We start from the raw sequence: 24,877 nt of genomic DNA, 5'->3' as shown, positions 1-24,877 counted from the left end.
TCAACGTCCTCTGGGTGCCATCAGTAGACATGAAGAAAGTGTGGTTTGTACAAAGTGTAAAACATATATATGTAGACACATTCTATGACAGTACGCATCACTGTATCGCTAAGTCTCTCATTTACTGTATACGTATTTGAGGTGCTCTGCGGGACGGTACATCAGTGTTTTAATACTTCTCAGTACATCTATGAGTGGGTGCATCAGTGTCACAATAGGTCTGTGGTTGCGTAAGTCTCTCGATCTGTGAGTAGGTGCATGAGTTCCTTTGTGCATTTCTAAGTATATATGACTGTCTGTCTGGACCTGTGAGTGGATACTTGAATGTCTAAGTGGGTGTCTGAGTGGGTGAGTGAGTGGGTGCATGAGTGTCTGAGTGGGTCTGTGAGTGCATGACTCTCTCAGTGGGTCTGTGACTGACAGCATGAGTGTCTGTCAGTGGTTACATGGGTCACTGAGGGCGACAGTGATTGGGTACATGAGTCTCTGAGTGTATAACTGACTGGGTGCATAAGTCTCTGAGTGGACCTATGAGTGGCTGTGTGAGTGACTATATGGGTGTGTGAGTATCTGAGTGGGTCCATGAGTAGATGTATGGGTGTTTGAGTTGAGCTGTGAATGGGAATATGAGTGTCTCAATAGATCTGTGAGTGAGAGCATAACTCTCTCTATGTGGGTGAACGAATGGGTACATGCATGAGAGTCTGAGTGGGTCTGTGACTGGGAGGGCGAGTGTCTGGGTGGGTCTGTGAGTGGATGCATAAGCCTTGACTCTGTGAGGAAGTGGTTGCATGTATATTTGAGTCAGGAAGTGGGTGGGTGTATGAGTCTGTGAGAAGTGAGTAAGTGAGTGACAGAGTCCATAAGTCTCTGAGAGGGTCTGTGACTGAGTGTGTGAATGACTGTATGGGTCTGTGAATGGGTCTATGAGTATCTGAGTGTATCTGAGAGTGAGTGTATGAGTGTCTTAGTGGGTCTGTGCGGACATACGCAAGTGTGTGAGGGGGTCTGTATGTAGGTGCTCGAGGCTTTGAGTGCGTCTATACCAATATTCGTGGTGACATCGCAATATTCGCAATGTCCCCATAGTGGAACACAGGGGGTCGCGCTGGTGATCATGTCATCATCGCGAATATTGCACACACATAAAAAAATCCATTTTGGGCACATAACTTGCATCACTAACACACCTATTTCTCAAACATGGGTCAGAGTACCTCTACCCTGACCCCTTATAGGGGCTTTCACACAAAGTTCCAGCCCCAAGAACCACTCCTGGACGATAAAATAGCAGCCACAACTTTATGTTCAGGTTGCGTCCATCCAATCTGAGCATTCCTGTTGGCGCGTGCATTCGCTCTTAATCGTGAAACTATCACAAAATATCCGTGGCCAGAGATATAGCTATCATTTTGGGCCTAAATTTCTCCAAAACTATTGGATGGATTTGCACCAAATATTAAAAAGCACAATCTGCATAACAACATCTACCTTTCTGCCAGATTTTGTGTAATTCAATCCAGCGGTTCGAGCTGTAGGTTCGACATCGCATTTTTATGGAAATTAAGATTACAAAGGCACCCTTTTTTTGTGCCCCTATTTCTGCACGGATCACCCCCAAACTGTCCATGACAACCAGAATCTACTTTGACACTTTTTGGGGAACATTTCATAGATTGGTCAAGCAACGCCAAAGTAATAGGCAAGTAAAAAAATGATTTTCCTATGGAAACTAGGTCCTAACTATAACTACCTACCGGCCTCACCTCGGGAACGCTGCACTCGCAGCAGGGCTTCTTCCGCGACCGGAGCTGGCCACTATAATCCAAACCAAACCGAGTTGCCCCTTATGGAAGAGCCACACCAGTATAATTCTGATGACATCTTTTTACATCTGTATGCAGGCTTCGTGATTGAATAAGGAAGGAATTGAACCTACCTGGTGTGTCTCATCCATAAGGGGCAACTCTGTTTGGTTTGATACATATATATATATATATATATATATATATATATATATATATATATATATATATATATATATATATATATATATATATATATATATATATATATATATATATATATATATATATATATATATATATATATATATATATATATCCAAGCAAGACTCCTCCAACAGAAGAAGAAGAGACCACAAGTGGGGACGTTCTGGAAGCCTTTATTCGGAACACAAAACCACGGCAAATGCATTTCGGCATATTTTAGAGCCTTCCTCAGTGCCTAGAAGTGTTCACAGGGTGCGCAATGAAAGTCACGGTGTAAAATACCCAGCTGCACCCTGTGTGTGAGTAATAGCTCCCCCCCTTGATGATGCAAATTGTGGCAAAAGGAATGTCGCCTACAAGTCCCAGCATGCCATCTTCAGGTAAGAAAATGTCCGGGAGAGAGGGGGACGGCATCACATAGTTCACCACCCTAGAAGTTATTGTGCCTCCCAAAATAGATGCTTCCTTGGGTCCCCAAAACCGCATAAACCTCCAATCCTCCGGGCCAAGTGGAGGCAGGGGCATCGGGAAAATTTTCCACATAGCCCGCCGCCTAGTTTCTCCCGCGATCGTTGGTGGGTTGTGGTGCAAATCCAGTACCCTGGAACACAGCAGTCCGTCGAAGCAGAAGCCAACAACATCACAGCCACTTAATAATGCGGGGGTCTCTGAGCGTGGATGTTGGCGTCCACGCGAAAATATCCAAGCAAGACTCCTCCAACAGAAGAAGAAGAGACCACAAGTGGGGACGTTCTGGAAGCCTTTATTTGGAACACAAAACCACGGCACAGGAAATGATGTAATTATCCTTTCAAACTTATGTAAATCACTAGCAATTCACTGTTTGCAAGTTACCGTGATCAAGCAGCGGCTGCTGCGAAACGCGTCGGCTTTTTGATGTCTTGCCGAGTGTCCGATGGAAATATAACGCTATGAAATAAAAAGAAATCTTGCTGAAACGAGTTCCTTTGATGAGTGCGACCCGTCTTTTCCTGGGCTCCCAGGAGTTTCATGAATAATTTAACGGCGTGGTCCTGCCGTTGGAAACCGCACCGCCAAGAGATTGCCGGTTAGCAGGGCAAACAGGACTACCATTGCCAAATATATATATATATATATACATATATATATATATCAAAGCTCCACTTACACCTGCCAGACGCACTCCTAGGCTGGTGCCTGCTCGCCGGGGGTGCACCCGACCTTAATATCCGCTCGACAGTCCCTCCCCGCAAATTCCGGGAATTAGGTAGCAGCACTCCGGGGTAAATTCACAGTTAGGTTTTATTATACAAAACGCGCTTTCGGCACTCTGCCTTCGTCAGTGTTCAAAGCAACAGTACAGCGCAAAGTCTCAATGCTTTTAAAATCGTCACGTGATATTTTACAAGACACAAAGATAGGACCACGAAAATAACAATGGTCGCCATCTTTGAATGGGTAAAGTGTGTTAAATGTTGCTTGCCGCTCCAGATAGCCAGCAATGTACAGCAAAGATGGCGCGTTTTGTATAATAAAACCTAACTGTGAATTTACCCCGGAGTGCTGCTACCTAATTCCCGGAATTTGCGGGGAGGGACTGTCGATATATATATATATATATATATATATATATATACATATATTTATCGACACCAAATCCTGTTCACATGAAATTGCTTCAGCATATGATTGCAGGAACGGACCTCCACACAGGGTAAAGTTTTCTGATGTGCGTTTATTATTCAGATCACAACATGATGCGTTTCGACCCCGGTCTTGATCACATGACATTATCGACATCCCGGGTGGTTTAAATACTTTTTTTACAATGTTTTCCCTCCGTTTGTGAGCAACAGAGAGGTAAAAGACAGACTTTACATGGGGAGTTTGACTTACTAAAAGAGGTACCTATTTACAATATATTAATTGATACTAACAGCAAATCTAAACAAAAAGTTGCCATAATATGTAAACACTTTTGCTAAATTTAAACACGCTTTAAGAGTAAATTTAGGTACTTAAATTTCTTAAAGTCACACCACTACAAATGTTCTCCATTTTCCTTCAATGTGCAAAATGCGCAATGCTGGGCAAGTGCCCTAAGTCGAATTCCAACACTGCCTGTCTATTTCTGAAAGTGCAAATGCATAATATTGTAATCTTGAGTATTTAAGAAATTTATGATAAAGAGCAATTTCCTATCAGTAAACTATTAAAATCAAAGAGAACACGATAAGATCAAAAAGATAAAAAGTTCCAACAGATGGAGCGGATGCAATTAATATATCCTAATTTTCAAAGTTATATGTGTTAATACAATAAAGTGCACATTGAGATGATCCAGGTCCCAAACAAAAGACTGCACTCACGGGGATTATTTCGTGATTTTATTAAAGTGCAGAAAACCCTCTCCCTGCCAACAGACACGTTTCGGCGTTGCCGCCTTTCTCGGTGTGGGCTACCATAGATCGAACCACCATTTTTAGGTTTCGCCTGTCGAAAGCTGCGCAGCAGCCTTTCGCGCAGGGCGAAATCTTATGTCTTACACTGTGTGCCTTAGTTCAGCCTCTCTCTTCCATTGGCTAGCTCCATAAATGGAGGCTAGCCATTGGAAGAGAGATCTGTCCGTCATTTACCGAGGCGATTGGTGGGCGTTCCGCCGATTTTTTCCCTCTCCGCCCCTTTTAAAACGTCATGCGGCGGTGGGCGGTGGTTATTTTTAGTTTTTGGGGGGGGGTTTGTTGTGCTCATTTTTCCGAAGATGGCGGCCGGCGGGGGTCCTGTTTTGATGAACGCCCGCGCTCAGCTCGGGATGTCCTCGATTCCGGTGAGTGGGGAGCACTGGCACGTGTTCTTGTTGACTTCGTCTCATGTCTGTGCTGAGCAGGCCAGCAGTGCCCGGTGACGCCGCAGCGGTGATTCCGGCGCTAGCGCATCCCCGGCAGCGTAGCCTGCGCCGCACAGCAGAGGAGAAGGCTACTGCCTGCCTGCGCTTTCGGCTGCACCTCCTGCCACAGCCAGGGGAGTCATTGCCATGCAGGGCTGCGGAGCACTGCCGCAGAGCAGGCGGCCATGGAAGGGGCATGCTCGCCCTGCAGCTCTGCTTCACAAGAGGATGTGATCTGGCCGAGACCCAGAGACATGGCCCTGGACGCCCTGCTGCAGAGATTACAGGCCGTTTACGAAGGCAAAGGTAGGAGGAGCCGAAGGGCTTTAATAATCCTCTTTAATGCGCAGCGCGGCCATGTGTCTAAGGCATTTAATGAAATATTTGCTTGATTTGGCATATCTGGGGGGGGGGGACATCAGACTTTTGAAAAATGAAGACTGAAAAAAACATAAACTTTGTTAGGCAGCGGCACGTCATGATTGATGTCCGTGGAAGCTGCCTGCTTACTCCGCGGCTCAAGCTGCCTCCTTCCCTCACCCTCAGGAAAAAGGCTGCCATTACAAGCCACCAACCTGCAACCGAGCCGTGTCCCTTGCACAAGGGACATGATAAAGCGAAACATTGTGTTATGTCGTGCTTGAATACTCAGCTTTCCAGACACTACAGCGCCAGACGTCTGTGTGCACCAACTCAGTGGCACGCAGCTCATCCTTCCCTCCTCCACTCCATCGCCCAACCCCTCCCAAACCCCCTTAATCTACCCCTTGACCGTCCAGCTTCTTTCACTGTCACGTACCATCTCCACCCCCGTCTCTGCGCCCTCTCATTCTGCCTATCTATAGCACCCTGTTCGATCGCCTCTTTTCTAGTTCACCTATTTTCTCTATTCTGACACGTTTCCCCACGTTACCCGCTCGAACCCCACCGCCCGCATCTCACTCCCTGTTCCCCTGCGCCGCCCCCACCTTCCTGAACGTTTCTACACAGCCTACTCATTTGTTCTGTCTGGCGGCATTCTCAGCAGATAGCTAATACCGATTGGATGATAACTGGCGCCCACTGGTGGCGATGGGCAAGTAGCATGCAACAAGCACTGACGCCTGTTCGATTGTACCCCCCTCGCTTATTTTTATGGGGGAGCAGGTTGTAATTTGGATCTCCGTATGATACTTGGGGTGGACTGGGTGTGGCAAAACATTGGGAAGCTGCTGACGCCATGGTGGGCCATGGAGTGTGGAGGGGACAGACGCCATGGAGTGTGGAGTGGACATACGCCATGGTGGGCCATGAAGTGTGGAGGGGACAGACACCATGGTGGGCCTATGCTTTGCTTTCCCCTTTAATCCCTGTGTCTTTCTCTTTTGTTGTAGTTCTGTGCTGGTGGTGAGCTTTTCTCTTATTTCTAACTCAGCATCCGTTACCACTCACTGGTGAATCGTGCCTGCTTTTACACACAAACAGAATTGTATGCTTCAGAACATAGGCAAAAGAGGCTTCCGCACACGCCAGTATGACTTTTCTATTTTTAACGCTATGAGGAAGCATGTTGCAGAAGCATGGTTCAGTTCAACGCTATGAGGAAGCATGTTGCAGAAGCATGGTGCAGTTCATGTTTTGGAGATGTCAAAAGTTGGCAGCCTCATCATTTTCTGAAACAAGTGTGAACTGACCTAATAACAGTGGTCATGTTCAGTGTGTTTGAGATGATTAAAACATGTCGACATCCAACGTTTATGAAGTCAAGGAGTGTTTTTAGGTACAAAAAAAAGCATTAAAAATGCAATAGGTCTCGCCTTTCATTAAGTTAAAGCCATTTGCTTTGCTATACAATACCATTAGCAAAGCAAATGGCTTTAACTTAGTCAAAGGCGAGACCTATTGCATTTTCAATGCTTGATTTATCTGTTTTCAAAACCAACACATAAATACAAAATTTGTCATTTACAATGCCAATAGCTCTAACTTTTCCAAAGGCGAAACCATTGCATTGTAAATGCTTGTTAATATTTCTTTGGCTACGCAAACACTAGGAAATCAGGACAGGCCAGATATAGAAGTAAGGGGGCACAAGATTGCAGCCGGTTTTAAACAAGACTTTTGATCGCCCCACTGTGGTTTCATTTTAACACTGATTACTGTTTTACAAGACAGACTCACTGGAGTAATATACATGAGTGCAACTACGAATACCAGATGGCTCTGCATGTGGCCACGTCCACTGGGACGGTTCATGAGGATTTAAATCAAGTTGCTCCCCGCCGTCTTGTTTTACATATGAATTGCCAATGATTAAGGGTTGATAACCGAAACGCGTCTTGCAGTAACATGAATGATGACTGTGTTTTAACCTGTCTGGAGCGTTCGTGGAATATCACCTACCTTGTTCGAGGCTCTTCCATATATATGTGATATATATATATGCACTTATTTGTTTGGCTACTCAAAACCAGGAAAGCAGGACAGGCCAGATATAGAAGTAAGACTAAAGACTATAGTTCTACTTTTATTCCTAGCATGTCACAGTTTTTGGTTCTCAAAATCTGGTCACCCTACATACAGGATGCACAGATAAACAAGCACAACATGCACTTGGGATGTTAGCAATAGGACCTGGGAAAAGGCTTAAAAGTGGAACTTTACATGAGTGGACCATAAGGCCTCCATTTCAGTGACACGAATAAAAAAAGTCTGGTCCCAACTATGGACCCAAAAAATACGCCATGTTGCCACCAACACTAAACCCACAACATAGATATTAGTCCACTGTCCGCAAGGAGGGCACGCTTGGTGAACATCTCCACGTCGTGGGATGAGTTTTTTATCCAGGATTGGGTTATCTTTCATAGATTCACATGCCTGAATCATTCCCCGTCGCCGAGATTGGAGTCCCACGGTAAAATACAAAAGTAGTGCCAAAAGTAATAAATAGGCCAAAGGCTATATCTAAGTAGCCTATCTACGTCCTTATATGAAAAGGACCAAAAGTCAGCTCCAACCAATCAGCTATCAGCACGCTCAAGAACACTCCCAACAGAAGCAGTTGTCCTCAGATTTTTACCACACGTCGTGTGTAAAGGGACTCTCCCTGAGGTCTGCTCAGTTTCTTCAGCTATTACTTCTTTTTGGATCATCCAAGATTATACTTCATGTTTCATTTCTCTGACCCTGGCTGTAATATGGCAGAGTGGCAGAAAAAAAGGTAATAGACCACGAAATATGTCTAACCTTTTCCTCAAAAACTCTCACGTTCTGAGAGATGAGGCTATTATTGGTATTACAGAGACTTAAATCTGTCACTTCTGATGAGGACAACGAGGATTTCTTCACCTCATAGGAGAAGTCAAAGGGAGAGGGCGCGCCAAAAGTCTCCAGAAGGTGCGCAAGAAAGCCATAAAAAAGACTTACCTTGAGTCTTGATAAGGCACTTCTGAAGGAGAGAGGCAATTGGAAAAAACTTCCTCAGATGCAGATCCTACAACTCACTATTCATCCCTGACACTACATCAGGGAAGTCCTCATAACCTGACAATAAGGAGTCTATAACAAAACTCCATGCCTACTATTACTGCCTCACCAATATTGACCTCATCTACGATGGCCACGTCTACGATGGCCTCCTACGATGGTAGTCTACGATGGTCATCTACGACAGCCTCATCTATGACGGTTGTCGATAACGGCCTCATCTACGACGGTCATCGACGGAATAGGTGACGTTACAACGCATGCCATTACATCGCATGCTGTTGCAACGCAAACTTTTACTCAGACTTTCGGTCGGAGGGCACTGGAAGTTGGAATTTTCTATTCCAACTCCAGTGTGTGCAGCAGTAGGGAAGGTGTTAGAGTTAACTCCAACACCTTCTACCCACTGCTGCACACCTTTTGCATTGCAACGACATGTGATGTAATGGCATGCGTGTAATAGTTTTGTTGGAAAGGCTGTCTCCCTCATCAACGATGGCCTCATCTACGACAGTCGTCGTCGACGGCCTCATCTATGACAGTCGTCAACAACGGCCTCATCTACGACGGTTGTCGGCGACGGCCTAATCTACGACGGTCGTCTACAACAGCCTCATCTATGATGGTCTCACCTACGAATGGCCTCATCTACGATGGCCTCATCTACAATGACATTGTCTAGGTCAGCCTCATCTTGATAACAACATCATCTACAATGGTCATCTACGACGGTCGGCTATGACAGCCTTATCAATGAGGCCTCATCTACGTATGGCCTCAACTACGTATGGCCTCATCTATGAATGGCCTCATCTATGAATGGCCTCATCCACAAATGGCCTCATCTACGGATGGCCTCATCTATGAATGGCCTCACCTATGATTGCCTCATCTATGATTGCCTCATCTACAGATGGCCTCATCTACGAATGGCCTCACCTATGATTGCCTCATCTACGATGGTATTTTCTATGACAGTCGTCTACGACAGCCTCATCTATAATGGTTGTTCATGACGGTCATCGTCTGAGATAACCTCGCCTACATAACCATGTCTATGACGGCCTTGTCTACGATGAGAGTCTAAGATGGCCTCATCTGATAGAGACTACTAACCGCAGATTCCGTAACGTAGAATATCTCCTAGGCGTGAGACTGGACCCGGAAAACTTTCTTGCCAGCATCTCTGCACTCCGGGGGGGGGGGGGGGGTGCCACGCGACTCCACCTGACGTCCTCCACGGGAGTGACGTGAGTAAGGTCACATAAGCCCCACCCCGGCGCACTGACATCAGTTTTCTTCTTTTCCGTGTGCACGGACCCGAATTGTGCACTCTGGCCTGTTTTCAGGCCTCCCTTTTTCGCGTTGAGCGTTTTTCTTCAGAACAGTGTGCGAACGCCTTTAGGCTTCAAAACATGCTCATCTTGCACGCGCCAGATGTCGACGACGGATCCTCACTACATCTGCATGTGGTGTTTGGGGGAGCACCACGACTCCACAGACTGTGAGGCATGTCAGCAAATGAAACCGAAGTCCAGCAGGAGTCCCGGATTAAACACTTTTCGGCACGCATGTCCAGGTCATCGTTATCGTCGTCGCCGCGTCCGTCCCCCGCGGATGGCTTCAAGAACCGCCGCCTCCGTCTCTGACATCGTCCTTTTCCCAGGCCGCAAAAGTGTTGCTCACCTGTTGGTTAGTGTTGCAGTTTCTCCCCGAGGGCTGGTCCCCGACCTGTTGGGGGCATGGGTTCTCCACGGGTGGAGCGGCCCTGTGCGTCGCCACCCTATCGCCGTTTCCCGACACGGGGTGACTAGAGCCCAGATGGAGGCCTATGCGGCAGCCTTGCAAGACTCGTTGGCTCCTCCTCCTCCTGGGACGTCTGCGTATCCCTTGCTGCATGTGGGTACTTCTGCTGCATCGCCGGCGGCTCCGGCCCTGGCACCGACAGGTTCAGCTCCAGGTTCGGAGGATGTGGTGCCGTCGGGGTGCGACCCTTCGGGGTTCCCTCCTTCAGACCACGGCGCCTCTGCCTCCCTGCAAACCCTTGTGGGGGTCCCTGTGGTGTCGCAGGAGGTTGCCGGGGCGTGTCCCAGAGTCACCCTCGGTCCTCTGGGCAGGCGGCGGCCTTGTCCGAGGCCGAGGTGACGCCGCTCGGGCGCTGGCGGGTGCTGGCCATGGCGGCGCTGCTGGTGCCGGCTAGGGGTTGGGCGTGTTCTCAAGCCCCCTCGTCCCTCCTTGCAGGCGGCTGTCTCGTTGGGGGTCGAGTCTATGCCAGTCTAGGCCAGAATTTATTAAAACCTGGAAGAGTATAGATCTGCAGCTTCTTAAACCACATCTGCTCTCTATGCAACCAGAAGCTTCATCAGACCCGAATCTTGCCTCATCAAACTATTCAAACAGGCTGCACAAGGCTTTTAATCTTCGGGTGCCACAAATGTTTTTTCTAAAAATCGTTGTGCTCCTTCCACTCCTTGGTTTTCAGAAGCCGTCAGAGTACAGAAGCAACTGTGTAGAAATCTTTAGAGACATTGGCGAAAAAACTATAACAATAATGACAAAACTCAATATAAAGACACATTCACGAAATACAAATTGCTGATTGTACAGGAGAAAAGCAAATATTATATTGGACAGATAGAATCCGCGCAAGACTCTAACAAACACCTCTATCAGGTAGTAGCCAAATTATGAGGACTGACATCGAACCCCACACCAGCCCCCTCACAGGCCTTATGTGTCTCTTTGGCTAGATATTTCTTTGAAAAGGTTAATGACAGCTACATTAACTTCTCTCAACCCAAGACTGATGATCAGTCCCCAATCCTTGGCATTACTGAACCCTCCTCTTCTTTCTTGCAATTTGATAGGATATCATCTGACCAGATCTTAAATTTAATTTCTACTACTAAGTCAGGCTCTGCCACCAACCCCTGTCCACCAGCCATCCTAAAATTCATCGCCGACCTTATTGCACCTAGTCTATCTAACATTTGCAATGAGATGTTTACATCTGGCGTATATCCACGGATTTGGAAAAAAACAATCATTAAACCTCTGTTAAAAAAATATAATCTTGATCCCAATGATAAGAAGAATTATAGACCTATAGCCAGTTTGCCTTTCCCAGCAAAAGTCTTCGAAAAAGTGATGAATACTCCATTATCTAAGTATATTGAAGATCACCATCTCTTGGATGACACACAATTCGGTTTTCGTAAGGGCCACGGAACCGAGACAGCGCTTATTAAAGCATAAGAAGATATAAGGATGACACTAGATCAGGGTGAGACCGCTGTCCTCATACTGTTGGATCTATCAGCGGCATTTGACACGGTCGATCATGCCATCTTGATCAACCATGTCACAAAAATAGGGATCAAACATACAGCCAGAGCCCTGCTGACTTCTTTCCTTCCAAATCGTACGCAATCAGTGAATCTAGGCACCTTCAATTCTTCTCAACTGGCCCTCCTGTGTTGTTTTTTCTTCAAGGATCTTCATTGAGTCCGATACTGTTTTACATCTATGTGTCGGACCTCGCCAAAGTCCTCAAAGCACACGGGATGGGCCTCACATCTTACGCTGATGAAACTCAACTGGTGCTTGCCGTACACAATGATGGTGATGAAGTAGCAGCTATATTCCAGAAAGACATGTTGGCCATCAGTAGTTGGATGGCCAACAATTACCTTAAACTTAACTCTGAAAAAACAGAGGTCATTATATTCGGCAAACTACTGCCAAACTGGTCCTCCTCCTGGTGGCCATCTTTGTTGGGTCTCCTTCCACTGCCAGTCACCAAGGTCAGAAATGTGGGCGTCATATTTGACGACAGGCTGTCCTTTATTCCTCATGCTAATTCTGTAGTTTCATCATCATTCCATGAACTGCGAATGGTAAAAAAAAGCTCTTACCTTTTTTACCTCTTAGAGCTGGAAAGACACTAGTAAGCACCTTAGTTTTGTCTACCATTGACTATTGCAACGGGCTTCATATTAACGCTCAAAGTAAAGTCCTCCATAAACTTCAAGTGGTTCAAAACTCAGCAGCTAGAATGCTATCAGGTACAAGTCCATCTCACACATATTTCAACAGTATCACTGGCTCCCTGTAAAAAATCGCATTAAGCTTAAAGCTCTTTGTATTGCATACAAAGCCTCAAGTAATTAGGGACCTTTGTTTCTGAATGAGGCCCTTGATGCTTACATTCCAAATTGGGCCTTACGTTCTTCCACAGCAATTTTGCTAAAGGTCCCTCGGACTAAGACAGCATCATGGGGTGACAAGTGATTCATTGTTGCTACGGCGAAGCTTTGGAATTTCCTCCCAATTCATATCAAAGCCAGCCAGTCCTTACTTGCTTTCAGAAAAATGTCAAAAACATGTTTGTTTACTCAATAATCTATTCTGTCGTCGGGTTCATGTCCATTGTCCTCAGCACCGAAACACCTACGGGTATTTGCGCGCTTTACAAATCTCATAAATAAATATGGCTCTTTGGCGCTGTTCCTTAGCTGCCCTGGCTCCGGCACAGCCGCAGTCTCCTGCGCCGTGCGTTGTGGCGGAGGTCGATCCGGCGTCCCCTTCTGCGCCGGTCGACGTTGACCTACCCCCGGTTGCGGAATCTACGGCACAAGGCCGGCGTCGGGTTGTGGATTCGTCTTCGGATGCCCCCCCCCTTTCCAGAGGTTCGGCGGTTGATGGTTTCATCTTCTCTGGCGATGGGTTGCCACGTCGTGGCTTTTTCCCCGGTGTTGTCTAAGGACAGCTCCTCGCGTTGCCGCAGACGCTGACTTCGCCGGAGGCGCCTCAGGTCCCCATTCCTCGGTCCCCTTTCCCCCTTTCCGAACTTGACCTTTCCTTCCTCCGGTGGGATTGGGGGACGGCTGCTTTAGCTTGCAGCCGTCACCCACAGAGGAGCTGCTTTCCCCACTGCGGGGCCCTGCGGAGGCGGGTGCCGCCTTCACTCGGGCTGTTTCCATGGCTGTGGGAAACTTGCACAAGGCGATCCATGTGAGAAGTTGGCCTGGCATATGATGCCCACTATTCTAGTGGGCACCTTGCACCAGTCCAAACGACCCTTATTGATGGTAGGTTTAAGACAACCTTTATAGAAAGCTATCCTAGTGGTAGCTGCGGAGAGCAGCCTTAAGGCTAAGTCTTGAAGGAATGCAAAGCAGCTTGTTTTACCAGTCTATAATCTCTTGAATAATCAAATGAAAGTGTTCCACACAAGGTATATATATAAAATATATGTATTTATTCTAAACACAAACTCTCTAGTCTCTTTAGGAGGTTAGAGGCCAAAGTACAATACAAGGACTTAATTAGTATACAGTAAATTGGCACAGTATACGTTTTGCCTTAGGGGCCTCACAAACCATATACTAAGAAAGTGGTATAAGAACCACGTGAGGGATAGAAGTGAGGCCTAGGACCTGTAGAACCGCTGGGGCAACCAGGAACCAACCAAGGTAGGGATGCAGGAGACCTACGGAGATGTGTGCAGTGTCTAAACACAGCAGCGAATCACCATTGACTTCTTTGGAGGAAATACAAGTTACAATTTTAAAGATTAAGGACACTTGTGAGTGAACTACGATGGAACCCCTTTAGACTTAGACACTTCGAGAGTCAAGACCCACGGGAGCACCGGAGGACTCGTGTTACCTCACCCAGGGTGCATAGTGTCGGGTTTCGTCATCGATTCCAATGGAGAGCGGCGAAGAAGTGCTGCAGGCGACAAGAGGAAAAGTGTCCGGATGGATCCAAGGGTGGATCGGAGATCTGAAGAATCTGAAAGCGGAGGGGACAGAGTCTGGGTCACTAGCCAGTGACCAGGATGGCGACAGGAAGATGCCAGACGATGTCGGGTGCTTTCAAGTAGAGTAGGTGAAGCTTGACTCTTCAGCCACAAGGATCAGGAGGCATTGACGACAACCAGAAGCTGGATTCGAGCTGTCCCACAAAGGATGTCAAGTGCTGCAGTGTCGGTATCTGGATTGGACACAACAAGCCTTAGCAACAGCAACCCATGCAAGATGACATGATTTGCTTTGGTGCAGACCAGCAAGGTCTGAGGGACTCACCCTTTGGAGGGGAGTCGGAGCACATCTGGAGCAACCAGGAAAACTCAAGAAACAAACAATTGTCCTTCGTAGGGACCCACTAGCGAAGGAGCCTCAAGCTGCGGTAAAGCAAGCAGACTCACAGAACACTCGTGGAGTATAGGCCTCTCAGCTTCGGTGCAAAAGGTACATGGGGCAAGGGCAACAAATAGCCCAATGCACAACTTCGGGAAACTTCAGGAAGTAGGTGCACTTGCAAACTTGCAGGATGTCCAGGAGTTCCGGTTCCACGTCTCTCTTGATAGCTGCAGGTCTCAGCTTCGCTGGGGACTGGTGTCAGACTCGAAGATGTCTGGAAGTCCATGTCCTGTGTCGCAGATTCTTCAGGATCCGTCGGGAGCCTCAAAAATGCAGACCAGCAAGATGCTTCTTTGGTGCCTGTTTGAACAGAGAGGTCACTCCTTCAGAGTTTCATCCAGGGTAATCTAAAGTCCTAGGGACTGGGTTCCTATACTTATACTAAGTTTAGGGGTTGGACTAACTCTAGGGTCCTACCTATGGGAGGACCTGGGGAGGGGGTGGTTAAACCCCTTCCCCTTTGGCCAGTTTCATGCCAGAGCTGGGGCTGAGTGCCCCAGCAACCATTTGAACTAGGAAATGCATGGAGCACCTTGTGTGCCCCAGGCAGTGTCTGAAAAGCATTCACAGAATGCAACCCACCCTGCCCCAATACACTAAAGCCTGTCTGGGGAGGTGCTGGCACCTCCCTGGACAGGAAACCTATTGTCCAGGCCTCCCCTGCCGGAGTTTCATCCAGCATCAGTAGGTCATACTCGTGTCTGTGGTAGAAGCATCCATTTTGTGATGCTAGGGCTCTTTAAAACATTTACCGGGTGTACCAGTGTGTACATGTCTTCTCCCTCTAGAAGGGTGGAATTCTACCCCTGCCGCCAGAACTGGAAGGGGGGGTAGGATTCCAAAGTGTTTGACACCATGCACGACATGTTTTGATAAAGCCAAACCAAAGTTAGCATTTACCGCGAGGTTATAATGCACTTAAGAGTATTTGGTATGGCTATATCATAGAACAGCTATAAGGAAGGGTTTCCGAAAGCTGCAGAGGAGCTCAGCTCATGCTAGGGCACCCTCTCACACAAAACAAAGCACTCTGCCTTCATGATTGTCAAGGCCTGCCATAGGAGTGACTTATAGGTCAATATGTGTCTGTATATATAGGTAGATATAGGTATACTATATCTAAGTAAGGGATGCTTACACCACCTTACCCAGGCTGCAAGTGCAGACCTGTGGTGCCATTTTGGAAGGCTTCCCAGGGATGGCATAATACATGCTTCAGCTACTGGTAGGCCTCTCGGGTACCTATGCCCTTGGTACCCAAGGTACCATATACTAGGGGCTCACAAGGTAACTCAGGGGCATGTTACCAAGCAATAGCGATAATTGGTTAGAGATAAAAATTTACCGCAAAGCTGCGGCGATTTTTATCGCAAATAAACCTTGCGATAAAAATCGCCGCAATGCATGAATATCGCTGAAAAGTCAGCGATATTCATGCATTACCGAGCTAATGCTCTTAGCCATGTTATCCACCTCCCATTGGATAACATGGCTAAGAACTGCTCAGGGCAGGTGTTAGCTTTTGGAGATATTCGCGCTAAGTTGGTAATAGGAGATAGCGATGTTAGCGACTGTTTCCAGTCGCTAACATCTTGGCACACCCACTTTGCATATCATTAGTGATAAATATCACTGACATGCAAAGTGGGGCCCAAGATGGTTGCTATCTCCTACTAGCTGTCGCTAACTGGTGTTAGCGACAGCTAGGTAATAGGGAGATAATTTTATCTCTGCTTTCTTGGCTTTTAAAGCCAAAAAAGCAGAGATAAACCCCCTTGATAATATGCCCCTCAGTAACCAATCTGGTATGTACCTAAAGTACATGATATCAATTTAGAGAGAGAACAGCTAGGCTGTGGTCCTGATTAGCAGGGTCACAGCCAGACTAAAGTCGAAAAACCAGTGAAACACAGCAAAAAGTGGGGGTAACCATAGGAAGCAGACCCTACTCTCCTACAATCCAGCTGCCCATTTCCCCACGGATCATCTTCTGGAGGTCCTCCATCAGGGTTCTGGTGGTCGGGAGCTGCTTCTTCCCTTTGAGGCTTCGCTCCACACTTCGCTTTTGGAGGCTTGGGGGCGGCCCGCTATGGGGGACCCGGTGCCCCAACAACTTCTGCACCGCCACCGCCCTGTGCCGCATGACCCTGTCTGTATTTCCCTTCACCCTTCTATCAGGGGCCTTCTGTTAAAGACTGCCTTCCCTCCCTGCCATCGGTGTTGCCTCCCCCGTCACGGGAGGCCCGCTGGTTAGACTCCTGGGGGCGTAATATCTTCGCCTCCACCAGTGCGGCCTTGCTGGCCCTTAACACGCTGTGTGTCTTGGCTTGGCCACTTCTTGCTTGTGGGACTCGGCTGAGTCTCTTCTGTCTGTTGTTTCTGGGGAGGGTGCCTGTGTTGATCTGCGGCACCATGTGTTGGATGGCCGGAAGCTGGCGTCATTCATTCTTTGCTCGGCTTTGGACATTTCGGAGGTGCTTGGTCGTACCATGGCTTCTTCTGTGGCCTTTCACCGACATGCCTGGCTACGGGATAGTGTGTTCCCGGAGAACGTTAAGAAACAGCTGGTGAACCTTCCTTTCGATGGCACTCTTTTGTTCCATGCCCCTGCAAACTCTGCCATTCAGAGGTTTCTGGCGGGGCTTTGTCGGCCTCCTCCTTCTACCCCTCAGTGACTGGTGAGTTATTCTGTTTTTTTTGGGAGGTGTTCTTTCATTGTTTCTGGGGCCTTGTTGCGAGTAGCCCCGGTGGTGTGTGTTCTGTGTGATTGTTGTGCCTTCCGGCCTTTTGTAAGGACTTTGGTGCTGTTGGCTGCTGGTCGGGCCCCTTTTTGATTGTGGTTTTGGCTGTTGGTAAGCCGTGTTGGCCCTGAGATTAGGCATTCTCTGTATTCTTTTTGGCTGCTTGGCAAGCCGTCTGCGGTTCCTCTACAGGTCTTTTTTGTTTGTCCACTGCTGTGGATACTTTTTTCTAAGAGGAGTCCCATGTCTTGGGACGTCACATGCCCTATGTGGGGTATTGGTAGCTATTATATAGCTCCGTCATGTGCTGGTAGGTTTGGTCATCCTTCAGGCCTCTGCTCTCAGTGTCGTCACAGTATGTCGCAGGTGCGATCCTCTTACTTATGGTTTTGGAGTGGCTTGCGTTGCGCCAAAGTCTGTCCTTCTTCTGGATCGCTGTGTCACTAGCCTGGGCTGGCCTGCTGCCTGCGTTTTAGCGTTGTAACTCTACCTGGTTCCACTTCTTTCGTGGGCCTGTGTGTGATGGGCCCTTCTTGGCCCTCCTGGCCTCTAGTTCGGCTGGCGTCTGGCTTGTCGCGGGTGCACAGTTCCGTGGTGCTGGCTGCTGGCCGTGCATGCCAGTGCAGACCTGTTGTTCTTCTGCACTATTGTGCCCTTGGTCCCTTCTTCTCCTGTCTGCCTTTTTTGGCTGAGGTTTTGTTCGGTCTTGTCTATTTCCTTCCAGAGGTGACGGGCTTGGATGCCCTCTTCACTGGGTGTGTTCCCGGTGGGGGGGGGGTTGCCTTGGTCCTACCTCTTCTCCTTGGAGTCTCTGGGTAGCTCTTCTTTCTTGGTGCTCCTCTGCGTTGCCTATGCCTCTGGGACTTCTGGTGGAGATCCTTGGTTCTTTGGCGGGGCTCGGGGTGCTCTGGCCTCCCTTTGCATTGTCCTTGTTTCCTCCTTCTGGGAGAGGGCGGGCCGCCTCTTTTCTTGTCTTCCTGCATCCCCTCTGGGACTGGTGGTCTTCTGGATGAGGGGGTTCTTTTTTGCCTCTGGGACAGGGCTCTGTTCCCTGTCTGGTTGACTCATCCCCTTGGGGCCCTGTGTTGAGTCCAGGCTGGTGGAACCCTTCGCAGACGCTCCTTCCCTTTGGGTATGGCTAGGGTATATATTCTACGTTATGGAATCTGCGGTTAGTAGTCTCTATCAGATGTACAAGTTATCCAGTATTTGGGTGTCTTTCATAGATTCACATGCCTGAATCATTCCCCGTCGTCGAGACGGGAGCCTCCGGTATATAAAAAAGTAATGTCCTATAGACATACATAGAAAAGAATAGGCCTAAGGATCTCACCTTAGTGTCCTATCCACGTCCTTTTGTAAAAAGGACCAAAACAGAGTAGGCCCAAGGGTCCCACCTTGGTGGCCTATCTGTGTCCTTTTGTAAAAAGGACCAAAGTAAAGAAAACCAACCAATCAGCTACCACCTCCTTCTAGAACCTTCCTATCAGGAGCCCAAGTCTCTCAGATTTTCTACCGCTCGTTGTGCTAGGGAGTCTTCACCTGAGTTCTCCTCAGGAATTTTCCTTCTTACTTTAAAAAACGAATTTATTCAACTTCTATCATTATGGCTGATAGCCAGAAAAAAGGTCTCTTTAGAGCCTGTTCCTCTTGTGGCAAGAAAAGGCTCCATGTAGAGGATAAACATGAAACCTGTTTATATTTCCTCTACCCTCAACATCAAGCCAAGGACTGCAAAATATGTAGGACCTTCTCTAACAAGACCCTCAAGGACCGAGAAGGACGCCTACTACTCTGGCTAAACAGGCTGAAGAACAGAACAGACGACTTGGTGTCAGACGGTGAGAGTGTTTCTGGTACTTCGCATTTTTCCTTGAAGAGGCCAAGGGTTACCTCCCCTAGCCCTCCCCTAGCCCCTCAGACACCCATCCTAAGAAGACTTCCAAAAAGTCCTCAGAGGGCAAAACCTCAGTGTCTGGCAAGGATCTTCCTGTCACCAGGAAGCAGCCGCTGGTCTTGACGACGACGACAGCGTCGATGGTCTCCTCAGCACTAAAAACTGTTTCAACGTCGACGAAGACAGTGTCGACGACGACAGCATCGTCGGCCACCTCCTCGACGACGAGGACGACGCCTTCATCGTCGGCGAGTAAGCCTGTGCTGTCGACCATCCCAGTCACTCCGTCGACGACGAAGATACTACCGTCGACGACGACGACACCGTCGACGAAGACCATACCGTCGGCGAAGCCTATCTCGTCGACGAGGAGCATTCCGTCGACGACAGGGAAACAGTCGACGGCGGGAAAACCGTCGACGGCGGAGACATTGCCGTCGACGAAGGCCGCGTCGACGGAGACACGGTCGACGACGAGTAAATTACCTTCGACGAAGGTAATTTCTACGACGGCACCGTCGACACAAGCGTCGACGACCGCAGGGACATGGAAAGAGTCTGAGCTGCTATCGCATGCCATGGATGCCTTCCCGCCTCAGACATCCCATGTCACCGTTAAGATCACGAAAAGGCCAATTACGCCAGTCCTGACGTCGCCCAGTAAGGTGCAACAACTACCTCCAGCCTGCCTATTACAAGGTGAAGAGTCGGAGGAAGAGTTATATACACAAGCCACTAGCCCATCAGACTTGGTGCTTAAGTGCCAAAGCACAGACGAGGAGCCGGAAGAGGAGGAACATATAGAGCAACCAGTCCACACTCAAGTGCACACGCAGGTTACACCAATGGTGTGCCTACCAGCATCCATTGTCTCAGACCTGCAATTCCTAATAAAGGACTACAAAAAGCGGTTTCCGGAGAAACCCACTACGCCTACACTTCCAACTGCACAGGTACCTACTCCTTTGTCTCGACACAAGCCACCTCCACTGGTGCTTAGTAAAGACCAGGAGCCAACACAAGACATCACTCGTCTGACGACGAGGAGAGAGACCAGGAAGAGGGCGAGGTCCGTGACGACGAGTCAGACCCATACGTAGACCAGGACTATATTGCACAATCTCCGGCCTCTCCAGAACCACAGTCTTCGGAATCACTACCCGCAGACATCGGTGGATTCCAAAATCTTGTAGAGCGGGCTGCCAAACGATTCCATATGTCTATGGAAACTCAGGAGACTGAATGCTTCCTTTATGACTTCAAGGAGCCCACTAAAAAGACAACCAGGTCAATCCCCATCATTGACTTTATCTGGAAACAAGGCAAACAACTAACGCAAACACCAGCTTCAATCCCAGTGGTAGTGCCCAGGCTCGATTAAAAAATACAAGGCAACCTCATCGGCGCCAGCATGCCTCACAGGTCACCCCAAGGCAGACTCTGTGGTAACCCAAGCGGCACAGAAAAACTCGCGTAATCCAGCATCGCCTCTGTCGACGCCACCTGACAAGGAAGGCAGAAAACTGGATACTATTGGCAAACGTTTCTCCACTACGTCGGCCATGACGGTGAAAGTGGCGAATTCAATAGCACTTCTGGGCCGTTACAATCGTCAACTCTGGGCAGACATTGCACCCTATCTATCTAATCTGCCAGAGGATTTAAAGGAGGAGGCTCATTCGCTTCTCTTAGAAGGCCAAACATCTGCCTCCGAGCTCATTGACTGCGCAATGGATGTCGCCATGACCGGTTTCAGGCAACTGGCCGGTGCTGCCGTACTAAGAAGACAAGGTTGGCTCAAGGCCACCTCTTTCCGCCAGGAAGTGCAAACGAAAATTCTCGATATGCCCTACAACGGCCAGCATCTCTTTGGCGGAAAGATTGATGAGGCCCTCACCACTATGAAAAAGGACACGGACACTGCCAAAGCCCTTGGAACTCTGCAATTCTGGAACCAGTACTTTCGTGGAAACAGAGGAAGAGGACAATCTTCATATAGGGGCACCTACCAGAATAGGTCTTCCTATTCGTACAACCAGAGCAAAACGCAATACCAACAGCGACAAAACCAGCAAGGACGTCAGACTTCCTACGGCAAGTCAAACTACAGGGGGAAAAACCAAAAAAGACCTGCTGGCAACCGCCAATGACTCGTTTCAATGGCCAGTCCATCCACCATTGCATTTTTTAAAACTTGGAGGGAAACTCACATACTTCCTAAACAATTGGCGGAGGATAACAACAGATCGGTGGGTACTCCAACTCATTCAATTTGGACATTCTCTAGAATTTGTCTCAATTCCCCCAACAACACCACCATGCAAACGGTCCCACAGGCACCTACGATTGCTTCTTCAGGAAATCGCTCCCATGCTCCAAAAGGGAGCGATAGAGAGAGTTCCACAGGCCCACAAAGGGAAAGGTTTCTACTCCCACTTCTTCCTCATCCACAAAAAAGGGAAGAAGTGGAGGCCACTCCTCGACCTCAGGGCACTCAACGTGTTCCTAAAGAAACAATCGTTCCGTATGGTAACACTACAGGAAATCCTGGGTCTCCTGGAGGAAGGGGACTACATGACGTCCTTAGACCTGCAGGACGCCTACTACCATATTCCTATCCTCAAAGGGCACAGGAAGTACCTCAGGTTTGCGGTAGCAGGACAACACTACCAATTTCGTGTCCTTCCGTTTGGCCTCAAATCTGCTCCACGGATATTTACCAAATGCCTCTCACCTGTGGCAGCCTTCCTTCGTCAACAGGGTCACCAGGTCTTCCCATACCTGGACGACTGGTTGGTAAAGGCACCGTCTGCGACCGCCGCAGCCACATTCTCCAGCGCCTGTCTGAATATTTTCCACCGACTAGGTTTGACCCTCAACCGCGAGAAGTCGGCACTGGAACCCAACAAGGTCCTTACATTTCTTGGAGCGACTCTGGACACGGAACGCGTCAGAGCTTTCCCCTCTCAGGAGAGAAAGGTCAAACTCATCTCCCTGGCCACGTCAGTGGCATCACGGAAGACTCTACCGGTCCGCACCTTCAAGTCCCTCCTCGGCATGATGTCCTCATGCATCATGCTCATTCCCCTCTGCCGCCTCAAAATGCGCCCTCTCCAGGAGGAACTAACGGAGCAATGGACACAAGCTGCGGGATCATTCGAGGACCGCATACGTGTCACTCGAACCATGGTCAACCACTTACAGTGGTGGAGATCGCTCAAACACCTGTCACAGGGACTACCGTTCCTGCATCCAGCAGAGCCACACGTAATAACAACAGACGCATCCCTAGAAGGCTGGGGAGCGGTCCTCCAAGAACTCCAGATCAATGGCAAGTGGACGACACAAGAAACCAAGCTCCACATCAATCTACTGGAGTTAAGAGCGGTCTTCCTAGCTCTGCAAGCGTTCCTACCACGCATTCGAAACTCCCCATTGCTCGTCAGGACAGACAACACCACGACGATGCACTACCTGAACAAACAGGGGGGGACGCGATCGCTCTCACTATCTCGAGAATCGCAAAGAGTCTGGAACTGGCTTCTGGAACATGGAATAACGCTGAAAGGGAAGTACGTCCCGGGCAAGGACAATGTCTTGGCGGACGCTCTGAGCAGAGAGAGGTCTCCATCCCACGAATGGGAGCTGGACACGGAGGTGCTGGAGCACATCTTCGCGGAGTGGGGAACCCCGCGAATAGACCTTTTTGCCACCAGAGAGAACGCTAAATGCCCAAGCTTCGCAAGCAGGCATCACCACCCAGGAACCCTCGAAAATGCATTTTCCATCGCATGGCGCAACGTATTTGCGTACGCCTTTCCGCCATTTCCACTGATACCCAGGGTTCTCAGGAAGATGAAGTCGGAGCCCTGCACTCTGATTCTAATCGCTCCATTCTGGCCGAGGCAGCACTGGTTCACGGACCTGCATCGCCTCTCTGTCCGGCCACCTCTTCGCCTGCATCATTATCCAGCCCTGCTCACAATGTCCCAAGGGCAGGTTCTCCACCCGAATCTGAGCTCTCTAAAGTTGTCAGCTTGGCTCCTGAATACCGCGAATTCAGCCACTTAAACATCCCGCAGGAGTGCAGAGACGTCCTTGCAAAGGCTAGAGCGGACAGCACTAATAAAACCTACTCACTAAAATGGAAGAGGTTCTGTTCTTGGTGTGTGACTAAAGGCTTGCACCCCTTCCACATCACTCCACAGCAGCTGCTACCATACTTACTGCATCTAGCGCAATCAGGCCTCGCACATGCATCCATCAAAGTGCATCTAGTGGCGATCTCCAGATTCACAAGGACTTCTAAGGGTCCATCCCTGTGGGCGAACAGACTTATAAAACAATTCCTCAAAGGTCTATTCAGGTCCTTCCCACGACCAAGACCAATCCCTCCGTCGTGGCACCTCAATGTGGTCCTTCACCAATTAATGAAGCACCCCTTCGAACCCATACATAAAGCGGAGATCAAATTCATCTCATGGAAAACGGCCCTCCTCCTAGCCTTAACCTCTGCCAGAAGGGTCAGCGAGTTGCAGGCTCTCTCAATCCAAGATCCTTTTATGCAGTTCAGGGAAGACCGGGTCATTCTACGAACTAACCCTCAGTTTATTCCGAAAGTCCCCTCGGACTTCCACCTTAACAAACCAGTGGTACTCAGGTCATTCTTTCCAAATCCTACCACTGCAGCCGAGAGAACTCTGCATTCATTAGATCTGAAGAGATGTCTTAAATTCTACATCGACAAGACTCAACACTTCCGAAAGTCATCTCAACTCTTTATTGCCTTTAGTAGACCACGAAAAGGCATGCCCCTGACAAAACAAAGTATTTCAAGGTGGATTTCTTCAGCGATCACCTTTTGTCATGATAAGGCCGGACGGCCTTTGGACTCACGAGTCAAGGCTCATTCGACAAGAGCCATATCCACGTCTGCGGCGCTGTTTGCTAGAGTGCCGGTATTGGACATCTGCAGAACGGCGACCTGGAAGTCCCCGCACACCTTCACCAGGCACTATTGCCTGGATACTGAGCTGATGAAGGATGCAGCAGTGGGCCGAGCAGTGCTTCGCCATCTATTCCAGTGAGGTGAGCCTTCCTACATCCCTCCATCCTTTACTGGTATGCACATTTTTTTACTAATATTTACATGACAATGCATTTTGGTGGTTTGCAGTTGCGTGATATATATTATCTACAGACTCATATACGATGTTCCATCAAAAATGTGCATAATGTATTGCTTGCTACTCTGATTCAGGCATGTGAATCTATGAAAGACACCCAAATACTGGATAAGAAATGCGTTACTTACCTGTAACTGCAGTTATCCAGTATTAGTGTCTTTCATAGATTCACATGCACCCTCCCGCCTCCCCTGGAAGGACTCACCTATCTCTCTAACAAGTTTACGCCTAACTAGCTTGGTGCGTACGAAAATCTGAGAGACTTGGGCTCCTGACAGGAAGGTTCTAGAAGGCGGTGGTAGCTGATTCATTGGTTTTCTTTACTTTGGTCCTTTTTACAAAAGGACACACAGATAGGCCACCAAGGTGGGACCCTTGGGCCTACTCTGTTTTGGTCCTTTTTACAAAAGGACGTGGATAGGACACTAAAGTGAGATCCTTAGGCCTATTCTTTTCTATGTATGTCTATAGGACATTACTTTTTTATATACCGGAGGC

Source organism: Lissotriton helveticus, chromosome 9 (assembly GCF_964261635.1).
Source record: "Lissotriton helveticus chromosome 9, aLisHel1.1, whole genome shotgun sequence".
NCBI lineage: Eukaryota > Metazoa > Chordata > Amphibia > Caudata > Salamandridae > Lissotriton > Lissotriton helveticus.
The sequence above is the reverse complement of the archived record's forward strand: the minus strand, read 5'-3'. Positions refer to the sequence as shown.